The sequence below is a fragment of the Cupressus sempervirens genome, chromosome 4 (genome assembly GCF_028749045.1).
Source record: "Cupressus sempervirens isolate cs-2001-9-10 chromosome 4, ASM2874904v1, whole genome shotgun sequence".
Classification (NCBI taxonomy): domain Eukaryota; kingdom Viridiplantae; phylum Streptophyta; class Pinopsida; order Cupressales; family Cupressaceae; genus Cupressus; species Cupressus sempervirens.
The window spans coordinates 163,329,538-163,340,131 of NC_143121.1; the positions used below are offsets into that span (position 1 = coordinate 163,329,538).

Here is a 10,594-nt window from a genome sequence, read left to right on the forward strand (position 1 = left end):
CTTTTGGAGTGGTCTTGCAAGTCGAAGAATTGGCACCCAACCATTATTTATGTATGTTTTATTAAGATTTGTCAATCGGCTAGCTTGGGATTTACCAATGCATGAGTCACTGAATTGTAGCCAAATAATGTCTGGGCCAATGTCTTTTGAGTATGCTTTGAACTTTTCATCAACTCCATTGACAAGGCCATCTTGAATGTCATAGTTTCCAGCACAGATTTCGACGTTAATGTCTTGTTTTAATTGTATTTGTTTGGCCAAAGGTATTGTTTTCTGGTGCGAATGGTCTATTGCAACGGAGCAAGCATGCTCATCAATTGCAGTAATTGTGACTATTGCAGTAATTGTGACTAGTTCTCCAGGCATAGAGCATAATATCCTTTGGTTGTGTGCATCAACATCCTTTCTCCTGTAGAACAAAAATGGAAATGTTGGGTCAATGGGTGGTGGGCGCAAGCATTGTCCATTCAAGAATACTATGTCATCAGTTGTTTGGCATCCAATACGTATTCGGTTTAGAATATTGATAAAGGTTGGATCCTTTTGTCTAACTATTGTATGTAGGTTGTAGCATTTTACATTTAGCTTCCAGAAGTTGTAAGATAATAGGTCATTGTTATCTGTCAGAGTTTGGAATACTAGGCAGTCATGTATAGGTTCTGCTTGGTAGAAGTCTCCACAGAAAATGACATCTAGACCACCAAAGTATCTCGTAGGTACTTGCATTATGTCATGAAATCTTTTATCTATGCAACGTAGCTACCTTGCTCCCACCAAGGAGATCTCATCAATGACAATGATTCGCAATTGGCTATATTGTTTTGTTAACATGTCCAATCTTTCAGAACTTAGTGGATTTGCAACAGATTTGTTATATGGAATGAGTAGTGCAGAGTGCAGAGTTGTGCCTCCTAGATTATAGGCTGCTTTTCTTGTATATGCAAGTAATAGGCCCTTGATTTTGTCTGGGTCACTTTCAATTGTCTTGTTGTATATACGAAGAAGCCCTTGGTATATTGCCTTTGTAGTAAAGGTCTTTCCAGTTCCTGCACCTCCTGTTAGGAAGAGATGCAATGGTGTTGTATCTGTATATTTTTTCCTAAGTAATATGTCCTTTACTATGGCTTGTTGTTCTTTATTAAGCTTCCTCCGAAGGCTATAGTATTCTGTGTTGTTAAGCAAGTGTGGGTGTGACGAAAGCTCAAATTGCCTTGTGAGATTCCTCATGCATAGATTTGGGCATATCGTCTCTAAATCTGGTTGCAAGTCATACTCTTCTTTGATTGTATGATTCCAAGTCTTTCCATCATTTATGTCTTCGCTATTTCGATTTGCAATTTTGATGTCATTAATAGCATTGTCCATGTCTCCCCAAGTCTCATTTGCACCATATGTATATTTTGTTTCATTAATTTGTATTGTTTGTTCATTGGCAATGAAAGCATCTTGCCATGTGTTGTAATTATGCTTCAAGGAGTTCTCATCGGTGGAAAATGGGACATAAAGCATAAGCTTCTCTTTGTAGTGATTTTCAGGATCGACTTCTTTGTTATATCTTATGGATCTTATAATTTGTGGTCTAGTTCGTCGAGCACATTTGCCTTTTACTAGTGTATATTCAGCAACAAATTCTGCGAGGCAAATAGTGGCCATTGACAATGGGCGTGCAATGTAATGATCAATCAAGCTTTTGCAAGCAATATTCTGTGACTCGTCCGGTTCATTGTCTAGAAGTTTTTGTGGCTTTAAAATGAATGTACGATTATTGGTGGGCGAAGTGTCTATGAATGTACATTTCCGTGAGCTATAGTTAAGAGGGAGGCCAAGCACAATATGTACAGCTTGCTGAGATGACATTTGTTGCAAGTTTAGCAAGGCATTACCTAGTCCTTTCATCATATTTATAGCATCAATGTTATGTTGTCTATGGTCTGTTTGAATCCTGTTGAATGCATTTGTCATTGAGTTATTACCCTTTGTCATGTAGGAGCTACAATACATTGCTGTAGCATAGGCATTTAGAACAAATTGGGCATCTGTATTTGCTTTCCATAACTGTGGGATTTGAGGTGAGAAAGAATTGTTCCAAATGTGTGCAGGGCTCCTTTTCAAGAAAAGCGTTGGTCTTAACAAGGTGGACCGTATTGCCGAGATATATTTAGTCTCAGTTAGATGCAAGGCTTTCAAGAAAGTTGTAAAGGACATAGTACTATCAAAGGTTGAGGTCTCCAAGGTACATCTTAGTTGTTCAACAAGATGTTTGCTCTTTTCTGTATCTTCATTACATGGGTCAACTATTATTGTTCTTCTCATTGGAAGTTACGGGAAACCGAAGCGACAACTGTTCTTTTTTGTTTTCCTACATTGTCTAGTTTGGTGATGTCTATGCAACTTGGACATGTTGTCATCTAAGTAATCTGAGTTGCATGTTATGTACTTGTCAACAAAATGTCAACAAAATGTTGAATGCTAGCATTAGGGTGTTTTCCAAAGATTGGAGCATTCTTAACCCATAGCATGAAATGGTCATGTTCATTTCCTTGATTTTGGAATTTTGTTACTGAAAAATAGTCGGTTATTTTTCCAAAGAATGTATCATCAGAATAGAGCAATTGCTTCATTGCATTGATTCGATGTTTGTAGTATTGAGTACAAGTCACTGGGTCATTTTTTATTAGTGCAGAAAAGCCAGTGTCTTTAGGGCTTCGAGCTTCTATTTTTTTGGAATTCACATAGTGTGTCTCGTATAGTTCATTGAGTGTTGTGGTTAGCGGAGTCCAATCTTTCTCAGCACTTGTGAATGTAATCAAGAATGTTGGAGGACCTAACTGTCGTATCATTGCAAACACTTTCTTTTTGAGATGGTGGAAATAGTCTGGCGAGTTTCTAATTTTTTTGAAATCTGTATAGCCAATGTCTGATTGTAGGATTTTGTCAAGGTTTGGCTTACATTTGACATCCTTTGCCTTAAGTGTTTTGCCATTTGGTTATCCTTTGCAAATTCTTATCCATATCAGCGAGAAAACTTGACCTATAAGTATTTTGACAGTTTTGAAGAACAAGTTTGTTGTGTGATATGCAAACACTCGATTTGAATTTTGTAATTCCCATTGTGATATCATTTGGTATGAAAATCCTTTCGTAATGTCTTTGTCACGTGGTTCGCCAAAGAATAGTGTGGGGAAGGTCATCTCTTCTACATGCTCATCCTGGAATATTCCTAGTGGTTGCTTGCCTTTTGCAGGTGCTATCTCTATTACTTTGTCTTGCAAGGCATGAATGGTTCTTGGTTTGGTAAACCCGTGGACTAAGGTATCTATTTCAATTTCTGGGGAACTATCAAGATTAATGTCATCATGATTTGATGAGGGAGAATTTTCTAGTACTTGATCTTCAAGAGGTGTCAAGTGATCTTCCCACCTTTTGTTAATCTGTACATTTTGCTTCTTGTATAGTGTTGTGTTGTATAGCTCTTGGAGTGCATTGAAAATGGCAGTTGGTCGTACTCTTCCTTTCTGATATGCATTTGTATACTCTAAACGCCTCTTTAATGCAACAACAACAACTGTCCATGTGTCATTTATTGGGCGTGGCAATACACTTTGTATTAGATTAATGTCTATTGGCACATTGATAATTGTTCCTGTTAAACTGTATTGGGATCTTCTATGTCCTAATTGCCAAATCTGTGCAAATGCAATCCGTAATGAAACTAGTCTTTCTTCTAGTTCTGAAAGCATAGTTGTAAGCTGTAGAGGCCTATTAGTCCTAATGTTCTCTGGGGATGCATAGGATGGCCTTTTGGACTGTTGTGATTGCTTCGTGCAGAACTTGCATATCTGGCCTTCTGGGGAAGTCCCCCTCTGTGGAAGTGATAGGGAATGTCTATAGCATGTATCTAGTCTAACGTCTCTCATACCTCTCTTGAAATTAAGTTGTGCACAAATTGTGCATTTATGTTTTGGTGTGTCCTTAATCTGTTCAAGGTAAGAAGTGATTGGTGTTTGTTGTTTTCTTCTTCTACCTTGGTTCCTTGTGATTGTACCAGCTATACGTCTTCTACCTTGGTTTCTTGTGATTGTACCAGCTGTACATATTTGCTGTTTGACCTTGCGGAGTGATTTGTGTAAGATTATATTAATTGTTCTAAGAGGTTTCTTTAATCCATCTGGTCGCATGTTCTCTTTGTCCGTAAAGCCTTCATTGGAAGCTTTTGTTGGTAATATACAGGTAGTGGTAGTAGCATGCACATGTGTACTAGCTGGGATGATTTGTTTACTACTATCCATGTTCACTATTGGAGTTGTTTTTTCCAATGCTGTAGTTGGCAAATGTTGGGTGCTTTGAGCATTTTGCAATATAGGCTCCACTCGTTGTGCACTATAGTGTGTGTGCAAATCGTTGATCTTGTGCAGCATAATATTGAATACCTTTGATGGTTGTTTACACTTGCAGTATTCTCGGATCCATGTGACATCAAGTGCTGAATAGGTTCTTATCGTCACTTCCAAGATATAGGACAGCCATTCGAAACAGAAGTGAGCTCCTTCAATTCTACTTTGTTCATATGGGGATCCAATTTGTGCAATGAATGTTTCCCAGTTTGTAACACCACAACTCATGCCAAGATCGTATTGAATACATGTTTGTTTGCATTCCAATGCTGTTTTGTCCTTGCTGAGAATCATATTGGAAAATGATTGTGCCATGTATCGTCGAAGACTATGATGATCAAACTCACCGCCCATCAATATGGCAATTGCATTGAAAAGACTATCACCACAATCTGATATTGAGGATATATTTTTGCACAAAGGAAACTGAGAAGTTTGACAAGTCTTTGAGAAAATATTGGTAAATGGATGAGGAAGTGAAGCATTTGTGGACAAGTGAGTGCCTTGGTGGGGAAATTGTCATTTTTGGATTAGTGGTTCAAAGTGTCCATGTAGGGGGTCTTCATCATGAAAGAGAATAGAATATGCATTGCTCTTAAAACCAGCATTGAAGTGCAAGTACTTTAACTTTCGTGTAGACGACCAGACACAGACTTCTATATTTAGCCATTTTGACAACCACTTAATACAGAAGAGATCCCCCCAGAGGCCATAGTCATTAGAACCTGTGTTAGATATTGCTGACAGTCGCATTCGACGTATGTATGTATGAAAATCAGTTACGCCATGCAGTTCATACAAGGTTTAGGGTTGCTGGATCTGCGAACTATTTTTCTTCAGGAAGTGTTGTAGGGACATATCAATACAAGATTGCAGAAAATGCTTTGCTAAAGCAAGGCCACAGTTGGAGTATTCTACAAAGCAAGGGGCTCAGGTTAGGTGTGGCAGCTGCATGGCGAGATATGGAGTGTACTCATTTTATTACTCTGCTCAGTCGCCTTCTCATTCCCCTGAGGAATTTAGTCCCCTGCCTCCCGCATCAAAAAGTATGAATGCCTCCTCTACCAGTACCTATTCAAACTTTTTCTTGTTAGGGTGCTGGGTTTTGTTCACGGAAATCTTTAGTGGAATGAGAGGTAGTTTTCGAGTAGATAATTGTATAAAGATATTGTATTGTATTTTTGGTCAAATTATATGTTACACGAGTTATTTTTCTTGTTTCCTCCTTTTATATAAGTAGATTAATCTTAAATTATCAAGATTGTTACAGTAAATGATGTAGAAAACAGATCACACTTCATCATTCTAAATACAAAAAGAGAGTTCCTCAGTCAAAGTTTACTATTATATAAATCTACAATTTAGATTAAAGTAATAGCTAACTTATAAAAAGCATGTTCAGTCCATTTCATAATGTTTATTATTTAATATTTTCTGTTTGGTCCTTGATTGGATGGCTAGGTCAATCTTTTAGATGCAAAAGCCATTCTACAGTCAGAAGCTTACCTTGTCATTAACATGTCATATACAATATTTTATGAACTTCTTTTTAATAAGATATTAAAAATACAACCTCTTCTATATTTTATTTTATTATTCAGTTGTAGCCATTAGCTAGATGCTACAGTTATGAGCAGATGTAATTCTTTAACGTGAATGGAGCTATCTCAATTATCTTATTCTAATGTTCATTTTTGAAAATATTACAGTACCACTGGACACAATCCTAATTATTGAACTGTATTGTACAGAGAAGTCCTCAAAAACATTACCAATAGTTTTAGGCTTTGTGGGAGGCAGCATTCTGGTGCTAGTTATTTGTCTGATTGTATGGAGAAAAGTAGTTAAATCTGCCCTGTTTGGAAAGGCAATAACTACTCCTACAACCAACCAAGGTGTTCTCTCTGAAATCCATTTCTACTTAAATATTCTTCTTGCTGTGGTAGTGCAGTGTGATGAATAGACTAAGCTTACCCATTTTACTCTTATTGTTTTGTAATGCTACAGAAAGGCGTGAATTATCCCCTGTATCTGATTTGCTTATGCACGAGCATAAATTTCTCTTTAGATTACAAGCATTGATAGAAGCCACAGAAAATTTCATTGACCACAACAAGCTTGGACAAGGAGTGTTTGGTGCTGTGTACAAGGTAGTTTTACAGCTCATTCTAGTCTAAACTAGAGTTAGTTTAACAACACATGGGGAGCTCTAAATCTGTCATTTATGTTCAGGGACTAACTAGAGATGGAAATTTGATAGCAGTATAGAAACTTTATGCCAAATCTACACAAGGCAAAACAGAGTTTATAAATGAAGTTAAATTTATGGCAAATGTTCAGCATAGAAACCTTGCAAGGTTGTTAGGATGTTGCATGGAGAAAAATAAAAGGTTGCTTGTGTACGAGTATTATCCCAAAAAAAGTTTGGACAACTTTCTCTTTGGTAAGTTATCATAATATTTTAATTTGCTCTAAGAGGTGACTAATGTGTTAAGAATAGGAATAACAGATCCAAATAGATGCAGAGAGCTAGACTGGCAAAAACGTTATAATATCATTGTTGGAATTGTTCGTGGGCTTCTCTACCTTCACGAGGATTCACCAGTATGAATTATTCATAGAGATATAAGGGCAAACAACATTCTGCTTGATCACAAGCTCAATCCAAAAATAGCTGACTTTGGCTTAGCAAGATTTTTCTCTCAGGATAAGACCCATATCCATACAAGAGTTGGAGGCACATGGTAAACATCATGCTGATTATGGACTTTACCTGATTTTAAGTATAGATTTCTAATGGTTAATCATTTGAAGTTTGATTTATTTAAATTATATAATAATTATATTTATGCATCAGTTATTTTCTGTTTGCAATTATTTAGAAAACTTGCTTTAAATAATTTAAGTGTGACATGTAGATTGTAGGTTTGTTAGAAATAATTAGGAAAAACAAAAGGTATTGTTAGACAAGTAATTGTTTGTTAAACCATCAGTTGTTAAATTGAAAGAGAAATAAAAGAACAGAGTGATGATCCAATTGTCTGGCAAACCATGTATACACATATATGCAAAGAAATATCTACATGTACTCCTCTCATTTTCTTAAGATAGATTCATCACTGGCTGAAATCCTGGATAAAAATTAGAAAAATTAAAGAGCAGGAAAGATACAGAACAAAGATAGATTCATCACTGGTTGAAAAAATTAAAGAGCACGAAAGGTACAGAACAAAATAGTAAAATAAATCAGTATGTTATTCATCAATAGAATACAAACATCTAGCATTCAACTGAAGTCAAGAAGATCTTACAAATATGCTAATAAAATGGGATCTAACTCAATCAATTGAAAGACTTTTAATAGTTAAATATGAAAAATCTAGAAATCTTATTTGATTCCTGTTTCGACTAACTTTTGGAACATTATATTCCAACAACAGTCAATGGAAGTGGGACTATTTAACCTCAATTTTAGACGCATACCCATTAAACTGAGCACACTTCTTAAATCTGTATTCTAGATTTCTTTTTCAATACAGGAAAGATCAAAATTAAATACAAAAAAATACACGTAAAAGTTTGTGAACTTATTTGAAATTGCATTAATAGTAATATCTGGTATCTTCTTTAATGAGAAAGACCAAGTTCAAAATAGTGTTGTTAGTAATATTTGACATCTTCGTTAAGGGGAAAGGTCTAGTAGCTGAACACATTCTAATAATTGTTATAATACTTGTTGGTTTAATGTTAATTTTCTTTGACAATATCAAATCAATAGTTCCAAATCTGAAATTGTTAGTGGCAATAACTATTCATGATAGAATCAAATGTATTGCTAGGATCTAAAACATAGCCAATTATGTTATGCAACATCAACAATATTTATGACAGTGCACAAGCTTGGTCTCATTTTTTAATCTTTTAGGACGCCTTGATTAAAAAGAACGTTGATATGACATCATATTTGATGATCTGATGTTGAAACTTTAGATAGAAGTAAGGGTTCCTATACACATTATTGTAAATTTTGAAAGCAATTTGAACTTCCCACATAACCCCACATAAGAAATTGAAAAGTATGAAATTGCAATGCTCAATTAGTAAATCCCCTTTCCTAATTTTGTGCTATACTCAACAATACAATATTAATATTATCAGTAAATGCACTCTCAAAATATTAATAGAGTTTATTTTTAAAGTATATTATTTATTAATAAAAATAGACTATTCATCAAAAAAATATTAATAGAGTTTATTGTTAAAGTATATTATTTATTAATTAAAAAAAAGATTGTTCATCAAAAAATAATATTAATGGAATTTATTGTTCGAACTACCAAACATAGAAATCAACTAATAATTCTTGAGGATCTTCCTTGATGACAACTTAGGGAATATTACTTACACCCATCTAAAGAAATGCTTTTTCATCCGCAAGAAACAAACAGATTGATTGTTAATTATTGTTAGTTGGACAGCTATTATTTCTGACCCGGAAATAGCAGTAGTATTTATGGGTAGCTTGGACAGCTGTTCATCCTTATCTATGAATAGCAGTAGTATTTATGGGTGGTTTGGACAGCTGTTTGTCCACTTGCCAAGAATTAGTAAATGGTTATTATTTACTAATTTTAGAGATTCCCTTTTGGACACCTTGCAACCAATTCTATTATTGGCTGTCGAGTTGTCTTAATCTCAGTCGTTGGTTTGATTTAATCTCGGTTGTTGGTTTACCAACAGGAGTAGTATAAAAATGGGTCATTGGGTCATTTGGATTAAGAAGTTTTGGAGAAAAGTTTGCAGTGTTAGCAAACAGTCTTGCAGTGTTAGCAAGGGCGCAGTGTTAGCATGGGGATAGCAGTGGGGAATATCAGCGGGAGAAATTAGGAGGTTGTCGGAGTTTTGCCAGTGAGAGGCAAGGAATTTTGTATCTCTTGATTTGCTGAAGTTTAATATAATTCCTCATCTGTAGAACTGATTTTCTCTAAGGGGTTTTCCCAGGGACAATTTGTCCAAAAATATTGTGTTCATTGTGTTGCGCATTTTTTTTCGTATTTTATAAGTGAAGTTGCAGTTGTGTTATTTTTTGATATTAGCTGGAAATTTATTTTCAGCAGTTTAATAATTATTTGTGATAGGAGATTAATAATCAGTGACTGCAATAGTTGATTTTTCACATGGTATCAGAGCATTGTTAAGGGTAGAAGAGTTTTGCCCTAGGAAAGAAATTTTGATCTCTTTAGATTTATTATTGCTTTAAACCCTTGAGATGGCTTCAGCTGGTTTGAGAGATCAGGATAGATTGGATGGTGCTTCAAATTTTGGTGTCTGGAAGGCCAGAATTTCTTTATCGTTGGAAGAGAATGGTATCAAGGATTATGCTACCAATGGTGTACCTGTACCAACGGATGCAACACAACTTGCAGCATATAGGAAGGACGATGCCAAAGCGAGGAGGATTATCCTTGATGGTGTCAAGGATCATATTGTTCCACATATCTCGGAGCTAGATACAACGAACAAGATGTGGGACACCATTCTAAATCTGTACCAGAATGCTACCACCAACAGGGAGTTGATTCTCAGAGAGAAGCTAAAGAATACTCGGATGAATCAGGGAGAAGATGTCACAAGTTACCTCACCAGGCTTAGACTTGTCAAGGATGAGTTAGCAGCTGTTGGAGATAGCCCTAGTGATGATGAGCTAGTGAGAATAGCCCTAAATGAGTTTACTAAAAAATGGAGTGTCTTTGTTCAAGTTGTCAATGGACAAGATACTTTATCGAGTTGGGATCGACTATGGACTGATTTCACTCAGGAGGAGTTTAGACTAAGTCTTGTCAATGGGGCCAACAAGAGTCAGAAAAATGAGGTGGAACAAGAGAACGTTGCCCTAGTGGGTAAAGGGAAAGCAAAGAAGGGATCTAGCAAAGGATCAAATTCACAAAGTGAAAAGAAGAAGAAGGACCTTTCTAAGGTCAAGTGCTTTAGATGTCACGAGTTTGGCCACTATGTCAGTGATTGCCCAGAGAGGAAGAAGGGTAAGAAGCAGGTGGCAGCTTCAGCAAGTGCAGAAGAAATCTCCAGTAGAATGGAAGATGAGTTTGCACTCATAGCTTGTATGGTTAGCTCAACCTCACAGTGTGTTTGGTATATAGATAGTGGGGCGTCATTTCATATGATAGGAGTTAGAGAGTACT

The 10,594-nt window shown here is 36.0% G+C and overlaps 1 pseudogene across 1 annotated transcript in view; it reads left to right on the forward strand.

Moving 5' to 3' along the window:
• The window catches only part of LOC149560486 (cysteine-rich receptor-like protein kinase 10), a 278,263-nt pseudogene extending 271,016 nt beyond the window's left edge, over positions 1 to 7,247 (forward strand). Inside the window, exons 7-8 of the transcript XR_016363694.1 lie at positions 6,785 to 6,837; positions 6,920 to 7,247. The product of XR_016363694.1 is annotated as a cysteine-rich receptor-like protein kinase 10 (transcript). The remainder of the gene's footprint in view (positions 1 to 6,784; positions 6,838 to 6,919) is intronic.
• Positions 7,248 to 10,594: the final 3,347 nt, after the last annotated feature.